This window comes from Panthera onca (genome assembly GCF_046562875.1).
Source record: "Panthera onca isolate mPanOnc1 chromosome E1 unlocalized genomic scaffold, mPanOnc1 haplotype 2 h2.Chr16_ul_10, whole genome shotgun sequence".
NCBI classification, from domain to species: Eukaryota; Metazoa; Chordata; class Mammalia; order Carnivora; family Felidae; genus Panthera; species Panthera onca.
The window spans coordinates 355,001-379,779 of NW_027675809.1; the positions used below are offsets into that span (position 1 = coordinate 355,001).

General features: G+C 36.2%; 1 long non-coding RNA gene and 1 pseudogene across 2 annotated transcripts in view; one reads left to right on the forward strand and one right to left on the reverse strand.

Moving 5' to 3' along the window:
• LOC145715120 (uncharacterized) overlaps positions 1 to 24,779 on the forward strand; it is a 353,021-nt gene that overhangs the window by 284,274 nt on the left and 43,968 nt on the right. The gene's annotated exons all lie outside the window — the stretch shown is intronic.
• LOC144615413 (EF-hand calcium-binding domain-containing protein 13-like) overlaps positions 1 to 24,779 on the reverse strand; it is a 98,892-nt pseudogene that overhangs the window by 48,102 nt on the left and 26,011 nt on the right.

Below are 24,779 nucleotides of genomic sequence, written 5' to 3' on the forward strand. Positions count from 1 at the left end.
TGCATGAGTGAGTTTTATGTATGTAAATTATAGCTTAATACAGTTTTTTTAGAAATGTTCTAAAACAAGGGAAACAAAACCAGTATTTCATTCAAACAAGTTCCTTATAAAAAAATTAAAAATCAAATCACCCATCAGTTGCTAAAAATGGGGCTAATCACCTGTTGGAATCCCTCATTACCTTACTATACATTTATGTAGTACTTTACAGTTTTTAAAATCCATCTAACAATTCTGTGAGGGAAGCAAGTTAGCTATCACTACCCTAATACATCAAGTTTTCATGGCTTGCCTGAGAATTTCAGAACTATTAAGTATCTACCCAAAAAGCAAACTCAGTTCAGTTGAACCTCTTTTCAACCTAACCACTTCTTTCCTCCAAATCATTTTAAAATAAATTTCCTACCTACCATCACATTCAGGAAGACTTTGCTCCTTGGAGAGAGCGCTCATAAAGTCATCTAACTTCACCATTCCATTTCCTGTAAAATAAAGACTTTAGATCATGCATTCTTTATATTTTTGCATAAAAGGTAAATTCATAGTTTCATACAACTATGAAAAAAATTACTTCTTCACTTCATCATAATTCTATTTCTCCTTTCATATCCTGTCTCCCTAGATGAGTCTCTGAATTAGGTCAGTTCGTTTCATTTTGATAATTACTCAATAATTTTTAAATACCTATTATAAAGTGCAATGGACTGAGCTAGGTCCTCAATTTTTGATAGATATAGGAAAAAGGAAAGGTGACCATATAGATGGACCATGAGAAACTTAAGGAGTCTATTTCATACCATCATGAAAACCCAGTCAAAATGCTATCCATTAAGACACCTTGACAATACTGACCAATCCTGACAGACCCAAGTGTCCCCATTACTATCAGCTGATCCAATTAACTACCTATTTTTAGATATACACCCTCCACAGTGATCCTACCAATCCTGATAAGCAACATGAAAGGGCTCAATAATTTTAGTAGCACCTACACCTTAGGTTTTTTTTTTTTTTAATCTTCTTTCCCATTTGCCTTAGCTAAGAAATTTTGCTCAGGTTCTAAGAATTCATTTCTAACATATTCCCAAGTCAGTCTTTCCCCAAAATGTTGCCTCTGCCCTCTCCTCAGCTGAACTTCTGTTGTGGATGGGTCTTACTTAATGATAAAACAACTTCTCCAATACAAAAGCTCTTCCTGGAAACTTAAAATCTGCCTTGAACTTAGGCTGGTGACTGGGATATGCTATTTAACATCTAGATGCTAATCATCTGCCTTGATTGGTTAAGTACCATTAGCCCTAAATTCCTAGTTGTAGCACTTCCTTACCATTTTGGAATCTCCGGTTATTTCTTCTTGGATGCTTTAGGCTATTTGCTCAGAGATTTTTGTACCCCTTGGATTTTGTGCTCTTATTGCCTGAACCTCCCTACAACTGGGCCAGCCTTTCCAGTACCTGTCCCATACGGGAAGGCATAGCTAGGGATAGTGATAGAGTGTTACATAACAATTCTGAGATATAAAAGGCCTAGTCCCTCCAAACCAATGCATTAGGGCAGATTTTCCAGGAATTTTTTTTTCCACTTTCCATTTTTATATCTGTTCTTTTAGAATCTTCTTTAGCATGGCCCATTCTGTTCCATTCCTAGTTGAGAACTTACTCCATCATTTAATACTATCCCATAAAAGTATCTAATTTTTTCAAAAAGTTTGGTATTATCAGTCTCACCATTTTGAGTAGTCTTTGCCACAATCTCCTTGAACTCTTTGTCTGATAAAGTAACTCCTATTGAAGGCAAAATGGATTGAAGTTCTTCTGCAGCAATGTAATTTTCTTGGAGTTTATTGATAGCTTCACAGATGTTTTGTAAATATACAAAATGTAGAAGACTATTCAGCCACAGAATTTATGTGTCTTAAGCAATAATTAGCCCCCAAAGTCTTTAGCAATTAGAAAACAAGTTTTATCTAATTATTATTACCTCATATGACTGCTTTTTTCTTCATATTTCTGTTGTAGCTTACATTATACCTAAATATTTCCCATATAGCTCAAACAGAAAACAATCTTGAAGTTCTATAAATGTTTATAAACTACTTGTTTGGAGGAACAGCCTGTTCCAGTGACCCAGCCAATGCTGCTTGGTTCTGATTAAAATATAATGAACGAGTTCAAGAGATCACAACAACAAAGTGTTTTGTCTAAATTCCAGGATTCCAAGCAAACAATGAGAGTTCTTCCCCTTCCCATCATTTTAGGCTACATGTTTTCAGTTCACAATCTTCAAAATCATAAAATCTTAGCAGTAGATACGCATGGCCGTCATGAGTCCCCTAATATCATGCACTGAGATAGGCATAGTATCACTTCTCTGTAATTCCCACCAAAAATGCATAACCTGAACTTACGAAGAAATATAAGGAAAACCCAAAACGAGGGACATTTTACAAATTAACTAGTCAATACTCTTCGAAAGTGTCATGGTCATGAAACTATCCTAGATCAGAGGAGACTAAGGGACACATGACAACTGAATGTAACGTGTGATCCTATATGAGACCTTGAACCAGGAAAAATACATTTATGGACCAATTGAAAAAAATTGAATAAGGTCTTCAGATGAAATAGTAAATAATATTGTATCAGTGTCAATTTCCTGATTTAGTTCACTGTACTGTGATTATACAAGATCTTAATACCTGGGAAAACGAGATGAAGAGTATATAGAAATGTCTTTCCCTTTGTGTAATTCTTATGATTTAAAAATTATCATAACATGAAAAGTTAAAAATGTTTTTAAAATGTATATCAAATGACAGTCACATTTCAGAAATGCTCAATTACCATCAATTTATCTTGAGAAGTTATACCAGATAAACTATTTCACACTTCTCTTTACAAAGAATATTAAGTATGGCAAAGGTTGGCGACACCAGCAAGATAGATAAGCACTTTCTTCCACAGGCTGCTTCTACCCATGGGCTAAATGCCTACTATTCCACTGTTCCTTTAACAAGTGTTTTAATCTTACTGGAATATAAAGAACTCAGAATTAGGAATGAGGCACAGAGTAATAGTAGTGTATCAGTAAAGGAATCAGAAAGAACATTGTTGTGCCTCCTTAAAAGAGCACATTTTCTGTTCAACTGAGTTGTTTAAAATTTGTATTACTGTGTAAGAACCACTAGTATTTCACTAAGCACTCATTTTAACAATTACCTTCAATATTAAATGCAATAAAAAGATAAGTTTCTTTCAAGAAAATAAACAACTTGAGTAACTTCAGCCAAGGACTATAGGAAGGAGTATTTAATTAAGTTCCAAACACAGGACTTCTGTGATAGAGGTACCACGGAAGGAGGAAACTATATATTGGTTGGAAAACCTTGCTCATCTTTGAGAAAGACCATAAAGCCCTGGGGACCCAAACTGTAAAATAGTAGTTATTTTATCTTTCTTCATATTCCCATGTCCAAAAGAGATGATATCTGAAGCATTATCATATCATGTTGGATATGGATATCATATATTTAAATTACGGAACCTGAACAAAAATTTCACATAGACTCCTTACATATTTAGTTTAAAAATTATAAAATAAGCATTTCCAAAAGAAAACAGGCCCTCTATTTCTAGGGAACTTGAGTGAGTTGAATTAATCTCTGAATAAACTTCTTGGTCAAAGTTAGGCATCTGAAAAAGGGAACACAACCATCTAAAAAGGCACAACTTAAAACCACTGTGTTGTATACACTGATCTATATACCAGAAGTGGTGATTACTCAATAGCACTGACAAATGAAATGCAAACAACTGTCTAATCAATGGTTAATTCAGCTTGTTTCTGTGATGACTCAAGAACTCAAGGACCTATATTTTGACTTACATATATGATACTGACCCAGAGCATTCACTGCAATCTTTTCTTTCGACGAAACCCGTTTTAGGAGGCTGGAATGCCTTCTCACAGCTGGCTTCTGAAGTTTCGGGATACTAAAATTATCACTTTTATCCAGAGACTTTTTGAGGCTTGTAATGCTCTTCAAGCTATGTGACGTAGACTTTGAGTCATGAATTTCAATCTTCTCTGAACTTTTCTTAAAGTTTATGCCATCCTTTGAATATGGTTCCCAGAATCCTGTATCACTGCTATCAACCCCATTTAGGAATTTTTTTATTTGCAAAGGATTTTTTGATCTTTTAAGTTCAAGGTAATCATTATCCTCCATAATTTTATGATATTGGAGGTGTTTTCCATTTAACTTTGGGAATAATGATGGTTCACGTAGTCTGGAAGAGAAACTGCTTTTCATCCTATACTGTGGATAACATTCTGATATATTTGATAACTTTCTGTTTGAAGTAGATTCATCCAAGGCAGATGATTCCATACCTGCTAAGCAAGAGAAACATATTTAATTATTCTATTTACCTGTACCATTTGTAATAGTTTTTAAAAAGTAACAACTAAGTCCTCATGAAAACTATTCAAGAAATTATCAATTGCTTAAATAAACAAAGTTTAAAAAGTTAAATAAGGTTAATATGTTGAAAAACTAACAGAGCTGATAACTAAGACTGAAATATTAACTAGGTTAAATATAATCTTCTGGTTTAATATATTTAAATTCTTTTATCCAAAGCTATTTGAAGTTGCACCAAATCAAAAGTGATAGCCTACTGAAGGTTGTAGTTCTCATTCCCCACTCTGCCAATTTTGAAAGATTATAGGCTAAATATGCCAATACAGCTACAAATCCCTTAGTTATGAGCATACTGAAGTATAAGGAAGTTGGAGTGGGGAAATTTTTATTTATAAAATCAGAATACAGGGGCACCTGGGTGGCTCAGTTCGTTGGGCATCCCAGTTCGGCTCGGGTCATGATCTCACTGCTCATGGGTTTGAGCCCCAGATTGGGCTCTGTGCTGACATCTCAGAGCCTGGAGCCTGCTTCAGATTCTGTCTCCCTCACTCTCTGCCCCTCCCCCACTCACGTTCTGTCTCCCTCTCTCTCAAAAATAAACATTAAAAAAATTGTTTTTCATTTAACATCAGAATACAAATATTTACCCTCCTAAAGATTCTCAGTACTTGTGGGAAAAAATAGTTTGTATATAAAATAACCTCTTCAGAAAAATATTAATACAATGTCCCACTGGGGCTTCCTTTATAAAATTCATCTGATGGCTCAGAATAGTACCTTACATTTGAATAACACATTTTAAAGTATTTCAAATGTTATAATACTTGATTTTATGATAGACTATTATTCTCCTCTTAGAAGTTTAAAATATGTTTGATCATTGAAGGCAAAACTTATAAAACATTGTCTGAAGTTTTCAGTGTGTATAGTGGTAATACATAATAAAATTACAGCTTAACAGAGGGAGGGTAAAAAGATCTATATAAGGGTAAAACTTCTATATTCCACTTGAAGTGGTAAAATATTTATTTTAGCATACTAGAAAAGGTTAAGTATGTATACTATAATCCTTAAAACAACCACTGGAAAAATACAGAGATATAGTGAAAATACATATAGAATAAATTCACATACTAAAAAAATGCTCCCAAAAAAAGAAGGGAGAAAATGGTTGAAAAACAGAGGAAAAAATAGAAAACAAATAATAATATGGTACACCTGGTCTGAATGTATAAGTAATTACATTACATATGATCTAAACACTCCAATTAAAATACAGGAATTATACAAATAAATACAAAAAACATCACCCAACTCTGTGTGGTTTACAAAATACTTCAAAACTGGTGATATAAGAAGGTTAAAAGTAAAAGGATGGAAAATACTTACCATCTAAGCACTAATCAAAAGAAAACTGGAGTTATATTAGAATCAGAAAAAGTAAACTTGAGAGAAAAGAAAATTACCAGTGATCACATACACATTGCATAATGATAAAAGAATCAGCTCACCAAGAAGATAGAACTATTCTAAATGTGAATTCACCTAGCAACAGAGATTCAAAATGCATGAACCAAAACCTGACAAAACTGAAAGGAGAAATAGACAAATCTACAATTATATTTGGAGACAATATTCCTTTCTCTATAACAGAACTAGTAAAAAAAAATCAGCAAGGATTCAGAAGAATGAATAACATGAATTATTATGCATGGGAGTGGGTATGTGATTATTAGTAATATCTATGTCAGAAAAGAAAAATTAATGAAAAAACTTCCACATCAAAGACAAAATTAGAATTCAAAATAAACTTTGAAACGTTCAGGTAATAATAGCAAATTGAACAGCCTTCAAACACTCCATTTAAACTAAGGAATTTTGGGGATGCCTGGCTGGCCCAGTCAGTTAGGTGTCCAACTTCAGCTCAGGCCATGATCTCGCGGTTTGTGAGTTGGAGCCCCACATCAGGCTCTGTACTAACAGCTTGAAGCCTGGAGCCTGCTTTGGATTCTGTGTCTTCCCCTCTCTCTGCCCTCCCCGGCTCGCTCTCTCTCTCTCTCTCAAAAATAAACTAAAGGAATTTTTAAAACATCACAAATCCATAATAACAAAAAAGAAGAGGAAAAGAAACTACTACAATTAAATTTTGGAATCTGGAAAGCTGATGAACTTAGTAGACCTGAAAAGGCTGAACCATAAGGCAGAATGGGGAAAGCCAAGAAGCAACCCAGTTCATAACACAAAAACTCCAAAAGCTCATAAATTAGTAGCATTTAGGTATCTCTAAAAGTGAGGGTAAGAGTGAAGCTAAAAAGAAAGAACTGGTTAAAATCCCTTTAAGTAGTAATTTGATACCTAGGGTCTCTTCACACGGCCAGATATTCACTTTTATCCACTGGGCACAGCCAGTTATTGATCTTCTCCTACTCCAGCAGGAAAGTGACAATTCATCAGAAAGGGTTAAACACAAGGGCTCTGGATTATGGAATACTAAACACAATAGAGGGTAGGAGTATTACCTGCAAAACTCGGAGGGAGGCTTACACTGAATAATGGGAACTTCAGTCTTTCGTCTTATTTAACACCTGGAATTCTATGAAGCAAGGCTATACCTGCGGGAAGGATATTCAAAGTTTCTTTGAACACTCTGACCATCTCAAAAGGAAATATACCCTAAAGACAGTCATATTAAGGGTTTTCCAGGCAAATAGCCCAGCCAGACCACCCGATAGCAGGGTTTCTCAGTCTCAGCAGTACAGGCATTTTGAGACAGATACTTCTTTATTGAGAGAGCTGTCCTGTGTATTGTAGGATACTCAGAAGCATCCCTGGCCTCTCACCACTTGATGCCAGTAATACAGATTGTGATGACCAAAAATGTCTCCAAATGTTTCCAAATGTTCCTGGGGGAAGGGGAAGTTCGGGGCGGGGGGCGGGGGAAATCTCCGAATCATCTCTGGTTAAGAATCATTATCCTACAATGGAACTGGAGAGTGTGATGCTAAGTGAAATAAGCCATACAGAGAAAGACAGATACCATATGGTTTCACTCTTATGTAGATCCTGAGAAACATAACAGAAACCCATGGGGGAGGGGGAGGAAAAAAAAAAAAAAAAAAAAAAAAAAAGAGGCCAGAGTGGGAGAGAGCCAAAGCATAAGAGACTGTTAAAAACTGAGAACAAACTGAGGGTTGATGGGGGGTGGGAGGGAGGGCAGGGTGGGTGATGGGTATTGAGGAGGGCACCTTTTGGGATGAGCACTGGGTGTTGTATGGAAACCAATTTGACAGTAAATTTCATACATTAAAAAATAAAAAAAAATAAATAAAAAAAAAAAGAATCATTATCCTACAGCTCATAATCAGCTAGTTTTGCCCTCAGTCTCAGAGCTTCCAAATAGCTTTTGAGTTCACCATTCTCAAATATGAGTAGACAACCAAAGATCACCAGACATTTGAGGAACACTCCTAAAATGAAAAACAAACAGAAAAAAATACCTTGGAGGAGACAGAATATGAATGAAAAAGGAAATCTCAAAAGCATTGCAACAGAAGTTCTTAGTTGCAACAGAAGATATTGTTTGTGGAACAATAGAAATGCTCATGAAATAAGAGGAGGATATTATAATAAAATAACAGAGGGGAAAGAAATTATTGGAAATTTAAAAGTACAAATGAAAAACTAAATAGAAGCATTGGAAGATAAATTTAAGTAACTCTCTCAGAAAACATAACAAAGAGTGGCACCTGGGTGGCTCAGTCAGTTAAGCATCCGACTCTTGATTTCGGCCCAGGTCATGATCTCACAGTCGTGAGATTGAGCCCTATGTTGGGTTCTGCACTGGGTGTGGAACCTGCTTAAGATTCCCTCTCCCTCTCCCTTTGCCCCTCTTCCACTCTCACTCATGAAATAAATAATAAATAAATAAAGCATAACAAAGAGATAAGAGAAAAAGGTTAAAAAAAAAAGGAATCATCCCATTATGTCACATATCCAAATATCAAGAGTTCCACAGAGACAGAAAAAATAGAGGAAAGGAAATCATCAACAAATTATTTTAATTTTCCAGAATCAAAGGACGCTGTATTCAGCACAATCGTTACAAAGAAACTTCTTTCAAGGAGACTTTCAGAAGACTAGAAAATATCCTATATGCTTGAAAAAAAAAAAAAATCAGTGTCAAAGTCAAGAGTCAGAAAATTTTGCACTTCAATGGCAATACTGAAAAGTAGAAAACATAGAAAATTATTTACAATCTAGAATTCTGTACCCAAACTATCAATAAAATATGAAGACAGAATCTGTCATAGGAGGAGAGAAGTGAAAAGTCTCCAGCATGTTAATGAAGAAACATCTCAAGATGACAGTTGCACACAAAATGTAGAGGGCAACAAATTCATACTGAAGAACATCAAAATACTCTAAAGAAGATTTCTTCAAGAAGACAAAACTACTAGAATACCTTGTGCAGACAAACTTACGAAGAGGATATTTAGACAGTTGGCAGAGTCTAAGCTTCAATCAGTAATATATATACTTTTTTTTTAAACCAAGCAAATAAGTAAATAAGACAACTCAAAGAGGGAAAAATTGTACAGAAAGAGAAAGCAGCCACAAGATACTTACATGTGGCTCAGCAGTGAATAGTGTGTACATAAATATATTAACATAAATACAGAATTAAAACTTACTCAATTACCCTATGACTATATTAGGAGGATGGATAGGTATGGGAAGTGGATATGGTGGGGACAGGGAAAATGAAACAGAGCTAAATCCTTATTTTTCATATTAAGGAGTTTACTAGGTCTACCCAAAATTTTAAAAAATCAACAAGAAGCAATACAAACATGTTATTTACAGTCATGAAAACAAATATCAGGTAATCAGCTAAAATGTTTGCCTCTGGAGAAACTGAGGAAAGGATCAGGCAAGAGGCTGCTCTATTTGTAGCAAGTTTATTAGAACTATATAATTCTTTTTTCTAATCTTTTTAAATCTTTATTTATTTTTGAGGGAGGCAGAGACAGACTGTGAGCAGGGGAGGAAGAGAGAGAGAGGGAGACACAGAATCCGAAGCAGGTTCCAGGCTCTGAGCTGTCAGCACAGAGCCCAATGCGGGGCTCGAACTCACGAACCGTGAGATCACGACCTGAGCTGAAGTCAGACACTCAACCAACTGAGCCAAATTGAGCTTAAAATTATACACATAGATAATCTTGACCAAAGGATGTCCGGACAGAGAAAGAAAAGGGAGTGACACCATGTGTAATAGGAAGAGATTTTTAAAAACATACTTAATGGAGAAAAACAAAACTAATCATGAATGATACTGAATAATATACTAAAAACAATTTTTAAAAAATGTTTTAATGTTTATTTATTTTTGAGACAGACAAAGCACAAGCAGGGGAGGGTCAGAGAGAGAGAGGGAGACACAGAATCTGCAGCAGCCTCCAGGCTCTGAGCAGTCAGCACAGAGCCTGATGAGGGGCTCGAGCTCACGGACCATGAGATCATGACCTGAGCCGAATTTGGACATTTAACTGACTGAGCCACTCAGGCACCCCTATATTAAAAATTTTTAACTGTCAATGTCAGGATGTCAGAATGACCCACAAATTGCAAATTACATTTTTTTTCTTAGTGTTATTATTTTGTTTTAAAGTTGACTTCATGTTGCAAAATATTAAGGGAAAGATAAAAGAAAATTATGGTAGTTACATAATCAATACTGATTAGGTATATTTAGGATTTAAACTTTTATCTAAAGAGTTAGAGTAATGGGGGGGGGGGTGCACACGGGTGGCTCAGTCGGTTAAGCGTCTGACTTCAGCTCAGGTCGTGATCTCGCAGTCTGTGAGTTCGAGCCCCGTGTTGGGCTCTGTGCTGACAGCTCAGAGTCTGGAGCCTGTTTTGGATTCTGTGTCTCCCCCTCTCTTTCTGCCCCTCCCCCGCTCACGCTCTGTCTCTGTTGCTCTCAAAAAATAAGTAAAACATAAAAAAAAATTTAAAAGAGTTAGAGTTAATGGGGTCAGAGAAGGCTTTCAGATTCCATATGATAAAACCTACAAATTAGGATTTAATTTAAAGGCAATTTATTTATAAATAAAACTTGCTGTAGCAACAAGAGCTCACTTACAAAAATCTTCATACTGGTGCTGTAGTTCATCCAAAATAAATAGAATATCTCTAATATCCACCATGTGGTTACCTGTAATAGAAAGAGTAAGTTCAAGTGCTGTTATTTCTTTTTTGAACACAAATCTAGTTTCCATCCCATTCTAATACAAAAACAACACAGAGATGTGTGAAAGTAGGAACAGAGGTTGTGAATAATATCTAGAATTGTTAATAGCTCAGTATACACTGAAACATAAAAGACCATTATTTTCTTTTTCCCTTAATAAAAGAGTTTCCCATCAAAAGAAATTAGTCACATTTTAAGCTCCACAGCTAGGTAATCAGGTTAATATTTCATTCATTTAACAAATAGTGTTTTGAGAATTTACTATAGGTAGAATTTCAAGTTTTAGCTCTTTTGTCTTTCTCACTGGATTGTGAGCTCTTCAAGAGTACAGGATGTCATTTGTTTCCCCAATGCCTAGCAAATTATATACTTCCTAGCACTTAAAAACTAATTTTTTTGAGGGGCACCTGAGTGGCTCAGTCAGTTGAGTGTTTGACTCTTGATTTGGGCTCAGGTCATGATCTCAGAGTTCATGGGTTCGAGCCCCACGCTGGGCTCTGCGCTGACAGTGCAGAGCCTGCTTGGGATTCTCTCTTTCCCTCTCTCTCTGCCTCTCTCCCACTTGCACTGTCTCTCTCTCAAAATAAATAAATAAACTTTAAAAAAATTATTTTTTAAAAATTATTTTTGATAAAACAGGGAGGGGGACAAAACATAAGAGACTTGTAAATATGGAGAACAAATTGAGGGTTACTGGAGGGGTTGTGGGAGAGAGGGTGGGCTAAACGGGTAAGGGGCACTAAGGAATCTACTCCAGAAGTCCTTGTTGCACTATATACTAATTTGGACGTAAATTTAAAAAAATAAAAAATTAAATAAAAAAAATATTTTTGAATGAATAAATATACTAAAGGCTGTAAAGAATCATGCAATGTCTACATTGTGGATAGCAGTAAACCATTTACTTAGCATCTTACACATGTACAGCACTCCCATAATTATAACTTCTACCATTCCTTCCCTTGCCTCTGTCTAAAACCATTTTCCTTCTTGGACAGTGTATGACAGAGAATGGGGTCAGAGACAGTGACCTCAAATAATGTTGTTCCAATTGGACACCCAATAGTTCTTGCCTCCAAATGTCTAACTTCGCTTGACATTCAAGGTGAGAAAGACCAGGTGTTGACTTACCTACTTATAAAAATACTAGGTTTGTTCTTCAGCCTATGCCTAAAAAATCAACTATTCAGTTATAAGCATAAGCAAAGACCCTGAAAAGAAGATGCCAGTTTTTAATGTGCCTTTTGAGTCCAAGAATTATTATATACACTATGGTTTTGGTGTTGGGTAAGATTGATTCATTCTGCTTCTTTGAAAATTGGTAAGCTATGTCAGGTCCAGGACTTTAAATCACTGCAAAGCAAGTAAGTATTTGACCCAACCAAAGAAGTGCTACACCAATTGATGTTAAGTTGCCTTCTGATTAGAACTGCTTCTCACATTCTGGGGGTTTTTTTAATTATTTTTAATGTTTATTTATTTTTGAGAGAGACAGAGACAGAATGCAAGTGGGTTGGGGCAGAGAGAGGGGGAGACACAGAATCTGAAGCAGGTTCCAGGCTCTGAGCTGTCAGCACAGAGCCTGACGTGGGGCTCGAACTCACGAGCCACGAGACCATGACCTGAGCCGAAGTTGGACGCTTAACCGACTGAGCCACCCAGGCGCCACTCTTACATTCTGTTTTTTTATTTTCTTGGTATTTATTCTCATTCTGTTCTTGATTGTGGTTCTAACACCCCAGTGAACTTCTGGAACTTCTGTAGAGTCCATATCCCAAGTTCTTAGATCAAAGCTAAGTCCTAAAATAATTCAAGGCTTCAACCCTCAAACTCGTGAATTTGATCAGTGTAAAGTTTCTGTTGGATCATCCAAAAATTAATCCAATGGAGAAGGCTGTATTGTTTATATCTGGTCTCTACTTAAAGAACTCCCCTTTCTGGAAAGAGGTCCAACATTGACCAGTGAGCATGCAGTAGCCAACCATGTATAGATTTACTAGCTCTCGCTCAAATTTATTCCTTCTTCTATGCAATGACAAATACTTCTCACACACATCTAAGACAAATACTACCCATTTATATAGTCTCTGGTGGCCAAATAAGCATTACAGAATCTGAAATTACTATTTTGACCCCTATCTAGCTTATCAAAACCTCAATGAATAATTCCTGGTTGAGACTGAGACAATCAGTACAGTTACAGGTAGCATTTACTTCATAAGAGAAGTTCAAAACAGCTTCCCACTCTTACATTTGTCCTTCTGGAGGAAGCTCATATTGGAACTTTCCTTTCCATTCAACCTGGAAAATGTAACTATCTAATGTGAAAAAAAAGTATCCTAATCATCAAAGTCATATTCAAGGCAACATTACTTTGAAGGTGTTAAATGACTATTAACACATTTCCATAATCTCCACAATAGCTCCACAATATCAGAGACCTTCTCATCAAAAATCGTACTAGTTACTACTTTTCACCCAATTCAATTACTAGATCGGTAAATACCACGAGAGAAACAACTACTGCACCAATATCCTATCTCAGAAACCAAACTACCAGAACTGTCATCAAGTGATTTTCCATATTCCTCTTGCCAGATCTTAATGAAGCAAATGCTTATTGGACTTCCTTGCAAATTCCAGCAGCATTCCTCTCATCATGCGTACTCATGAAGATATTCTCCATGTTATCAGTACTGCTCCAAAAAACCAAACCAAATACAAAAACAAGATGTTAAAACAGTACCTATATTGGGGCGCCTGGGTGGCGCAGTCGGTTAAGCGTCCGACTTCAGCCAGGTCACGATCTCGCGGTCCGTGAGTTCGAGCCCCGCGTCAGGCTCTGGGCTGATGGCTTGGAGCCTGGAGCCTGTTTCCGATTCTGTGTCTCCCTCTCTCTCTGCCCCTCCCCCGTTCATGCTCTGTCTCTCTCTGTCCCAAAAAAAAATAAATAAAAAACGTTGAAAAAAAAAAAACAAAAAACAAAAACAAAAAAAAAAACAGTACCTATACCAGGGTGCTACGACTTCTACTAGCAGGATAACCGACTTATATCACTCCTTACTTCAAAATTCTGTTACAGAAGAATCCATATCTCTTACCGGGGTAACCCAAAACTTTTGGCATTCTGAGGGTGTCCTTTCCTTTAATGTTTAAGTAAAATAGCCCCGACCCCACACCATACATTATATGAACAGCAATCAATACTCCCTCCAAAATTTGAAGATTCCTGAGTGTTTTATACTCTGGCAGTTGATTTTCGTTTTTTCTATTCCCGTGGACTCCTGATCTCTCTCACATTATCACATCCTATAGGTGCTATCTTCTCTCCACCCCAAGCCTACCTAACACAGAACCTACAGACCCTTTTCCTTTAAATCCACCCACCACATGACTAACACAAGGCTATTGTATATAACCAACTCTTACTAGATAACTTGAAATTAATGAGAGTAAGGGATTTCTTTATAGCACAGCAAGCACTACATAGTATTGTCCTAAAGTTCTACAGCCACTCTCTATTGATTGCTAGACCCCCATCCAATCTTAGGTTCCCTCAGTGTTCCTCTTCCAGCTGCCGATTAGCCACTGTTGTATTCTAAGTTCCTGTTGTTGTCTTATATAGAGTACTTTACCTTACCTTTTTGCTCAAACTAGGTATCTCCCAATAGGCTTTAGCTCTCATAATCAAACATACCTGTTAAAATGATTTTCCTAGTCAAAAGACAAGGACCTCCCCTATGAGGAATTTTACCTTAAGTCACAACCAGGTTATTAAAAATGACAAAATGAAAAAATCTTATTCTCTCTGGTTGGAGGAGATGGAGTGAAGGGTGAGACTTATTAATTCATTCAACATATATTTGTTGAGCAGTTAATATGTGCCACAAGCACTGTATGGAGTACTGAGGATACAATATTGAGCAAAAGTACACATGATATCTGCTTTCTTGGTATTTAGTCTTATTTGAGATACAGATCTTCACAAAACCATAAGAAATAGGGGTACCTGGGTGGCTCAGTCGGTTGGGCGTCTCATTTTGGCTCAGGTCGTGATCTCGTGGTTTGTGAGTTCGAGCCCCGCATCGGGCTCTGTGCTGACAGCTCAGAGCCTGGACCTTGCTTCAGATTCTGTGTCTTCCTCTCTCTCCCTGCCTCTCCCTCACTCACACTCTGTTTCTCTATCTCTCTCAAAAATAAACAATGAAAAAAATTTTTAAAAATATAAGAAATAAAAATTGCAACTGTGATTAGTGCTGTGAGAGTGTATGAGAACTTGACCTAGTCAGAAAAGTCATGGAAGCATCCTTAAAGAATAGAGTGGAGTTTAGATCCAAAGTATGAGTCGTAATTCACTAGGAGGGAAAGAATGCTCCAGGAAAAGAAAAGAATATATGTAAAGGCTATGGCAGGAGGAAGCCTGGTATATAACTGAAACTCTAAGAGGGCACAGTAAGCAAAGCAGAATGTGGTCTGAGATGACGCTGGAGATCTAAGGTAAAGGCCAGACATTGCAAGTCCTTGTACGTGACCTTAAAGGGCTCTTCATCCCAAGAAGTATTATTAGAGTTTATGCAAGGAGGTAACATGATCAGATGTGTGGGGTTTTTTTATTTTTTTATTATGTTTATTTATTTTTGAGAGGGGAGGTGGGGCAGAGAGAGAGAGGGAGACAGAATCTGAAGCAGGCTCCAGGCTCCGAACTGTCAACACAGAGCCCAACATGGGGCTTGAAACCACAAGCCTGAGATCATAACTTGAGCCAAAGTCGGACACTTAACTGACTGAGCCACCCAGGCGCCCCACAGATGTGTGTTTTGAAAAGATCATTCTGGCCATAGTGTTAAGGGGGATAAGACTGGGTGTGGGTGGGGGCACCTGGGTGGCTCAGTCGGTTGAGCGTCCGACTTCGGCTCAGGTCATGATCTCACAGCTCGTGAGTTCGAGCCCCCCGTTGGGCTCTGTGCTGGCAGCTCAGAGCCTGGAGCCTGCTTCGGATTCTCCCTCTCTCTCTGCCCCTAACCCACTCGCATTCTGTCTCTGTCTCTCTCAAAAATAAATAAACATTAAAAAAAAAAAAAAAAAAAAAAAAAGACTGGATGTGGGTGGACTTGTTAGGATGAACAGTGATGGTCCTAAGGAAAAATTATGGTAACTTGGACTAAGGAAATGGTGGAAAATAGAGAGATTTAAGAGATATCTAGAAGTTTAAAATAATAGTAATTCACAACGGTTGCATGAGGAGAACAGAGAAAACAAGAGTTGTCAAGGATAATTCCCAGGTTTCTGCTTCCTATTTCTTGAGACTATTCTAGTGCCAATAGGTTCTATTTAATTCCTACAACAATCTATGAAATCAGCATAATTTTTCAGTTTAGCTCCCCAAGTACAAAGCCTAGAAATCCAGACCAGAATTCCATAAGCCAAAAAAAGAAAAAAAAAAAAAAAAAAAGCCACAGTGGTTTCATATGTAATTTCTGTTGCTTCTGGTAGAGCATGCCCTAAAGGCTATTTAATAATATGACTTGAGATTAAGCTTTAAAATCCCTATTTTATGGGCATCTTTATGCTCCAGAACATCCCTCCACTTATGTCTATCAACCCAGAACTCACCATAAATGACTACCTACTAAAATCCATGCAGCCTGGTTCTATCTTCACACTACATCCCAGCCACCAAAGACCCCCTAAAAGCCAGCACTGACAAATGACAAAAACCTGTGGAAGCCCATGGAAAAGGATGCCATGTCTGATAATGTTCCTGCCATATTTACACAAACTGTTCCCTCAGTCTAAAATGTCTTTCTCATTCTTCATTACCACCTTCAACCAACTAACCCCTATTGATCCTTCAAGATTTAGCTCAGACATCACATTCTCTGATTATCTTTCCCTGGTGTTTCCAGTATACATTTGCAGCCTAACTACATTCTGTAACAGTATTTGCTATATACGACATTAAATTTTCATTTTATTTGACTCTTTCCACGCTAGAATGTGAACTCCTTTGGAAAAAGAAATGTGTTCTATTCATCTCTGTATCACCTTGCATAGTTCCAAGCACAGTAGATATTAAATGACTGACTCATTAAATACATGGATAATCAATGAATCAATCATTTATCAATCCATTATTATCAGACACCCCTGGTGACATATAAACATGTAATACAAAACATCTGCTAAATATATTCATAATGTTTTTTTAAAAATCTACATTTTGCAAAGAGTAACTGAATAGCATGAGAAGATTGTGTAATCAAAGCTATCTAATAAAGTTAAAAATTCAAGAAATTTAGGTCTCCTAATTTGTGAAGCCAATGCCCTTGACATTAAAGAAACCATCTCTCCACAAACAAGAAATGGAAAAGAGAGGAAAGTTTGAAAAGAAAATAAATACATTTTTCTCTTAGATTTTTATCAAACATACCAAAATCTAATAATTTTAGAAATTTCTCATTTAATTTTTCTAGACTATCTCTTACCACAGACACCAGTAAGCAACATTGATAGGTGGCAAGAGGTAAGAATCAAGAAGGAGAGATAAAGGATGAATCAGAGCACTGATATCCAAGAAAGGTATATTTACATAGTAATTCAAATAACTCACTGTCTATACTAGCATGTTTTATCACTTCCTGGAAAAGTTTCAGGAATTACAGGAATATCCATGCTATCCAAAACAGCAGCCAGTTCATCAGTCGCAACTCGACCACTTTTTATCCTACAGAAAATCTTCAAGGCATTCTGGAATGCTGCAAAAATATAATAAACAAAGAAGTTATTTTATCATGAGAATCAACAGCTTTTCTTGGAGGGGCTGATTTTGTGTCAACAGCCTACCAGGGTACAATACCTTTACATAGGCATAGGGTTTTCTAAAAATTTACCTGCAAGTAGGCATTTGCCCAATTCCATTTGCCCAATTTATATTAGGACCACATTCCTAATATAAAATGTAATTTTTGCTATTATCACTATTGATATAATATTAGCAAAGATAGGTGGTATTTATTGAATGCTATCTATATGCCAAACATTGTGCTAAAAGCTATAGGCATTGTGCTAAAAAGCTCTGGATTATCTGATTATTCTGTATTCACCGCTTAGTTAAGCCTTGTAACTAAAATAATTTCATATCTATCAGTGGTATAATCTATAATAGCAAGGCAGCTTAATCTAAAATTTGAGGGCATCATTGTTTTAAAATGTAATTTAGAAAAAATAGTGTAAAAGAAAGAACAGAATAGATGCAAAATTTCTCTTCAGATTTTTTATATTACAAAGAGTTTAGCAATGGTTTAACCACTATTTAAAGGTCTTCTATTTCTCCACAGAAACTTCATTTTCTTATGCTAACAGTCCTTAACATCAAAAATGAATTGGAAAGATTTGCAACAATATGGATAGAACTAGAGTGTATTGTGTAAGTGAAATAAGTCAGTTAGAAGAAGACAAATATGTTTTCACTCATATATGGAATTTAAAAAACACAACAGATGAACATAGGGGAAGGAAAGGAAAAATAAGATAAAAACAATGAGACTCTTAAATACAGAGAACAAACTGAGGGTTGCTGGAGCGGAGGTGGATGGGGGATGGGCTAAATGGGTGAGGGGTATTAAGGAGGGCACCTGTTGGGATGAGCACTGGGTATTATATGTAAGTGATGAATCAGTGGATTCTACTCCTGAAACCAATACAACACTGTATGTTAACTAATTTGACTTTAAATAAATAATTTTTTAAAAATGAATTGGACAGAACACAGTTAAATGAAAATATTCATATTAATGAGAGAATTTTCCCTAAACAGATGTCCTCCTTAAAATCTAAACAGATTGATACCTGTGTCCTAATGCTAAATTTAAGTGATCCTCCGACTACCGCACCCCTTAATTTGATAAGGAAACACAATTCCCATAATCAACTTCAGAGAGCGAATCACTTTTTGTCAGACTACATTTTCTCAGAATTCAGGATATAACAAGCCTAGTGATCCACAAGTTCTTAGATTTGCACAATCATGGCGGAAGAACTGGGCATTATTCACTCATCCAACCAACCAGTTGTTATTGACCAGGCGAGCAAAAGTAGCAGAGGAAGGACCTCTGGGAATCCTCTCCTCCATAAAAGCTGTGAGAACACGGACGCAAACTGTCAGAATCAACTTTTTTCAAAACTCTGGCTATAAATCAAAGGCTTAGAGTAATCCAAAGAGTGTTTTCTTTCAGAAAAACGGCTGAACTTCAGTAATAGTGAGCTTTGTGGCATTTTAGCTTGCCATTATTCCCATCTTACCATCCCAGCTTCCCAGGAGCCTTGAAAACTAAGAGCCTACCCTCATGATGAAAAACAGCCGCCTGACAGCCAATGGAGAAGAATGAGTTTGGAACTTCTTCAAAGCCCCATTCTCTAAGAACTGTCATTATTAGACCTGTCTTGTGGCTCCCTGGAAGACCCTACTTGCCAAGCTGCCTTATTTGACCGGACTCAAAGCTTGCCCAAGGCAAAGAGCCTTTTCCCTGGAAGTACTCCTCAAACACAATCAGAGGCAATTAGTTAACATTATAACGGTCTGAAGTGGTGGGTAATAGTTGGAGCAAGCACTGGATGTTACATGTGAATGATGAAGCACTAAATTCCACTCCCGAAACCAGTATTATACTATATACTAACTAATTAGTTTAAGTAAAAACTTGAGACAAATGAACAAAAACCAGTCAGATTCAGGAGCCCTGCTCTTAAATGCTATTGCTGCTCTTCCAATGACATACTAATATTTTTTAGGATTAAAAAAAAATTTTTTTTTTTGGAGAGAGAGAGAGAACAGGGGAGAGGGGCAGAGGGAGGGAGGGAGGGAGGGAGAGAGGGAGAGAGAGAGAGACAGAGAGAGAGAGAGACAGAGAGAGAATCCCAAGCAGGCTCCATGCTTAATGTGGAGCTTGACTTGGGGCTTGATCCCACAACCCTGGGATTGTGACCTGAGCCAAAATCAAGAGTTAGATACTCCACTGACTAAGCCACCCAGGGGCCCCGACCCACTGATTTTTAAAAATCAAATAAACCCACAACTGTACAAAGAAGAAAGATAAAAGCAACACAAATTTCCCAACCAGGGCATGCAAAAAATGATGCATTTTGATTAATATCCTACTTGGATACCTTTCTATGTCTCTTTACGTTCATCAACGATTGTGAACATTTCACTCAATTAAAACAGTACATATAGTATACTGCCTTTTCACTAAAAATATGCCATGGACCTATTTACAAGTCAATAAATGTAGATTCATGCCATTAAAAAAAAAACAATTGGGGCAAATAATAGGCTAACAAACAAGCTTAAAAGGAAAATCTGGGAAATGAGACGTCTGTAGAGGCCTTTGAAAAGTTCCAACATATTCCTGAGCATCTAGATGGCCACACACATAAACAGGTCTGTACCCAGGAATACCAGAGTAGGTTCTGAACTCTCAGGTCTGGCTTACGTTGAGGATATACACACGCAGGAAGTGAAGGCTAAGGAAGAGTTGAAAACTATCTGTCTGAGTGTTGAAGGCATGCCCCAATGCACACATAGGGGTCCCTCTGGTTCTCCTCTACCTAATAACTGGCAACTAATTTTGCCTTGAAAGGAACTTAAGGACACAAGCACACATATATAAACTATAATGTGAAAATAAATATGTATAAAATATAAAATATAAGAAAAGATATTCATTGTGAAAGTGTCTATAATAGGAAGATAATTAGAATCAATAAAGGATTAGTTAAATAAATTATAGTACATCTACATTTTTCAGACACCATGCAGCTATTAAAAAATAAAAGGATCGAGCACCTCGGTGGCTCAGTTGGTTAAGCATCCGACTATTCTGGCTCAGGTCATGACCTCATGGATTGTAAGATCAAGCCCCACATCAGGCTCTACACTGACAGCATGGAGCCTGCTTGGGATTCTATCTCCCTTACTTTCTGCCCTTCCCTCACTTGCTCTGTATCTCTCTCAAAATAAATAAAAATAAACTTAAAAACAATTTTTTTTAAGTAAAAGGCTGACCTACACTTACTGGCATGGGGAAAACTTTCCAAGACATATTACTCAGTTAAAAAAAAAAAAATCATGCTAGACAACAAAGTACATAGCATGATCCCTTTCTCTTAAAGTATAAGATGATCATATTTTTCCCTTTTATTTTCTTAGGGTCTCTTGATTTCTAACTGTATGCTTGATCTTTTCACTTGCCTCTATAAGACCCAGGTACTCTAGTTCTCTTCTGCCTAGTAACTGATAACTCATTTTCTCTTACAAAATATGTAAATATATACATTCATAAATGCATATAATAAAAGATGCTAAAGTCAACATTAACTTTAATATAGGAAGGATTAAAGAGGGTATTTTACATTTATATACTATTATATTGCTTGGATATTTTACTAAAAATAGTGTATTTGAGAATTAGGCATACTGTTTTAAGAGGAAGAAAAGAAATTTGGCACTTCTTGGTTGGTCTCAGAACATTTGACCATAAATAATAAATAAGGTCAAAATAGAAAACCAGAACTTGAAAAACAAAGGAATACATGATAGCTCAACTGTGGCTCGACAAGCAGGCAGTACTTAGGTACCCAAACACACTTACAAATCTAGTCAAGAAAAAGCTATAACCTGAAAACCAAGTAGACAAAGAGGAAACCCAGTGCTATAGGAGTTAATCAAAATGCCAAGTAGGAAGAAATTCAAAGAGGGAAAGCAAGCCAAGCATCACATCTATATTGCTAACTGATGCATACGGTAATGTATTAAATAACATTCACTACATTAATGAATAAACATTAAAGAGTTTTTCTTGCCTCTTGCTTCTTATCCAGGTATATAAAGATTATCACATTCATATATCCTTGATTCCAAGAAAATACAGGCTGGTTGACAGAAATATATAATCCCAAGGACAGATCATAGGAATTTGATCTTGCCTAATGGCAAAACCAAGGAACTGGTTTTTGTTTTGATTTGTTTTAACCCAAAGAACTGTTAAAATTAGGTCACAAACCCTAGAGATCTCAGAATATTGGAAGCACTGTTTCTATCAGTAACATGAATATTTCTTCCAATCACTTTCTTTGCTATTTATAGGAGTGTAAACTAAAAGTTGTTAGGAGATCCATCAGTGTCGGAAATTTTTAGGGAGAAATACAAGCAGATTCCAAAGAGAGCAAAGAAAGTACTATTCACAATGGAGAAGAAAACAGATATGAGATTTCAAAGGGAAAAAAAGAAAAAAACACATGAACAAAGAAAGGCCTGGAAACAAGAATGAAATTGGCATGTATAGACATTTGTGTCTATAACTGGAGCATGGGGTTCTTGCCTGGAAAAGATTCTACCAAGAGGAAAGTGGCAAGAAAAATTATAAGGGGGTGAGGATGTCAAGCATAAGGGTTTGGACCACATTCATTTCATCACAGGAAAAGCATCTAAATTTTTGAGCAGGAGAATGATATGACAAAAATCGTGTGTTAAGAAAATCTAGCAGTTGCATGCAGGAATAAGTGGAGATTATGGATAGAAAATTAGGATACTCATTGGGGTGGACAGGTTTTTAGTGCCTTTTATGAAATAACTCGTGTCTAATTTTTCTCAACCTAGGCTACAGGGGAAAAAACTATGTAAGAGATCTGAAAAAAACATAAATTCATATAACCATCCCACCCTAAAATCAGTGACAATCAAAATCATTCTTTTCTGCAATTTTGAAGAATCGTTTTTTTTTTTACCTGGATCCTGGGAGACCAAATAACAAACATCATTCACAGTCTTAAGGAAATCTGAAAAATCCAGCATTCCATTAACTATAATAATGGTTCAGAAACAGAAGGAAAAAAACTGCATTAGCAAACTCATTAAGAACATAAGATAAAAATGCAAACTAAAAATGTGAATAGAATTAACTGATAGTCTAGAGGAGCATTAACATTAAATATAGAATGTAAAAAGAAAACCTATCATAAAAACATAATTACACATTTTAATTATATAGTAAATAGTGCCCAGCAATAATCAAAATGATATAGATTAGAATTTAAGATACTGCAATATTCTTTACTCAAAGCTCTAATTTTTATACTTGTCATTAGGTGCAAAAAAATCATGCAATTTGTCAATTTTACATATATAATGGTTTTACCTGAAAAGAATAGGACTGATTTCATCGTGTTCTAGCTAAGACCCTCTATACCAGTGGTTTTAGGGGAGATTACAGATCCAGATGAGACTCTAATGAAAGCTTTGCCTCAAATCATTCCATCTCCTTCTCTCCTCTCCTCCTTTCCTCTCTCTCTCTCTCTCTCTCTCTCTCTCTCTCTCATTACACACACACACACACAAAATGCATTAAACAAATGCACAAAATATTGCACAATATTAAAATCTTCATCCAAAAAATCATCTCATTTATCACGCAAAAAGTAATGCCTATTTATTAAAAGAAAGAAAGAAATCTAAATTGTACAAATGAAAATTTCAGTAAGAAATTATTGCTTGGTTTGAGTGAGAAGTTGAAATTATGGAGCTTTTTTTTCTGCATGTTAATGCACAGGTCATCTCTGATGAGCAGCTAGAGCTGAAAATCCAGATTTACAAAGTGTGACAAAACACAGAATCAGGATTCTTCTGCCTCATTTTCTAGACAAGCATAGATCTGTGTCAAGCAACATCTTAATTTTTCAAGACTCTTCAAGTTAAATAACTCTAATGTCATTTTCCTCTTCATATAGTAAATGAGGCCAATTTTGAAAGGGTTTATCTGTGTTTGGAAGAAACTTATTATAAATTTACATTTTAAATTAATGTAATCTGAACAAAGTAACTTATAAAAGAACATTTCAGTGCTTCTGGTGGTCTGCAGGCTTCTACGTTCAGAGAAATTGACAAGGCTTAGTTGTTCTCATTTCTAAACCACAGAAACACTTTCTGGATTGGAAAATTTGTCAAGTTGTCTACCTCAAAAATTTTTTTTCAGTGTAATAACTTGAGAGTGGTTTCTCCTTTCCTTCAAAGAAACAATGAAACATTTGTGCAAATTTCAATCAATTATTTTGATTTGTTTTCTGACTTCTATGTGATTTAGGTTTAAACAAAAACCTTATAGATAAAACATCAAGAGCACAATCCATACAAGAAATAGTTGTAGACTAGACTTCTTCAGAAGTATGAACTTAAGTTGAAAGATATTCTTCAAAAATTGGGGTGGCTGGGTGGCTCAGCTGGTTAAATTCCGACTCTTGATTTTGGCTCAGGTCATGATCTCACAGTTGGTGAGTTCAAGCCCCGCATAGGGCTCTGTGCTGACAGGGCAGAGCCTGCTTGGGATTCTCTTTCCTCTCTATTCCTCCCTTGCCTGTGCTCTCTCTCACATATCCAGTAAAGGACTCGTATTCAGAATATATACATTCAAAATGCAATAGTAGGAACACAAACACATTTTCAATGGGCATAAGATATACAGGTAGCAAAAAAAGCACATGAAGATATATTCAAAATCATTTGATCATTCAGGAAATGTAAATTAAAACCACAACGAGAAAACACCATACATCTATTAGAATGACAATTTTTAAAGGCTCACCAATTCCAGGATTGACAAGGATGAGAAGCATCTGAAACTGTCATAAATTGTTCATAACAATGTAAAATAATTCAGCTGCTTTGCAAGCACAGTTTAGCAGTTTCTAAAAAATTCAAATATACCTACCATATGACCCAGTTATCCTACCATCAGGTATTTACCCAAGATAAGTGAAAGTATATGACTACACAAAGACACATAAATGAATGTTTACACCAGCTTTATTTGTAATAGCCAAAAACTAGAAGCAATCCAAACATCATCAATTAATGAATGGATGAACAAATCATGGTACATCCATAAGAGAGAACGCTGCTTAGCAATAAAAAGAAATAAACCTGATATGTACCAAAGCATAGATGAATCTCAGTATAATTAAGCTGAGTGAAAGAAATCAAACTAAAAAAATGAGTACTTACTGCATGATATCATTTATATAAAGTTCTAGAAAATACAAACAATCTGTAGTGAC